The 534-nt window shown below is 34.5% G+C and overlaps 1 protein-coding gene across 1 annotated transcript in view; it reads right to left on the bottom strand.

The window, feature by feature from the left end:
• Positions 1-534, bottom strand: part of LOC119586606 — a 19,287-nt gene that overhangs the window by 1,165 nt on the left and 17,588 nt on the right. The window lies entirely within an intron of this gene.

Raw genomic sequence — 534 nt, 5'->3', positions numbered from 1 at the left:
TTAATCTGTGAAAATTGAAAATGAAATGACCTTTTATTTTGGAGCGAGTCGTGTATCTCTCGCCAATCTATGCAATTCTGGCGATAACCAATAAAGTATAGATTAAAGGAAATTTGGGTAGGCCGAGTTAAGTTGCTCTAGGCAAAACAAGGTTAAGGTTCGCTTTTTCCACGTTTTGGGGAGAGACGTTGCAACGAACCGAAAACCGCTAGTAAAAAACAAACAAACAAAAGCTACCCAAATTGTCACGATGAAATAATTTCGTGCCATTCAACTTCCATGTCATCATATGTACCGTTCATTAATATCAACCTGCGTTCAGTGAAATATGAATGGAGGCATTATTATTTTTGCTTTATTTATTTTGACAGAAAATACATTACATATTCGATTGAATTTTTATCTATTGCACTTATTCGTCATCTGGTCTGTCTTCTTTACTTTTTTTTTCTTCTATCTTTCACTCTGATGATCCTGAAAGATGTCTAAGTTCGTTGATATGTTGTTTTTTGTCGTCGTAAAGCAACATACATT

The sequence above is a fragment of the Penaeus monodon genome, chromosome 21 (genome assembly GCF_015228065.2).
Source record: "Penaeus monodon isolate SGIC_2016 chromosome 21, NSTDA_Pmon_1, whole genome shotgun sequence".
Taxonomy (NCBI): Eukaryota; Metazoa; Arthropoda; class Malacostraca; order Decapoda; family Penaeidae; genus Penaeus; species Penaeus monodon.
Note: the sequence above shows the minus strand (reverse complement) of the source record. Positions and strands in the feature narration are given on the sequence as shown.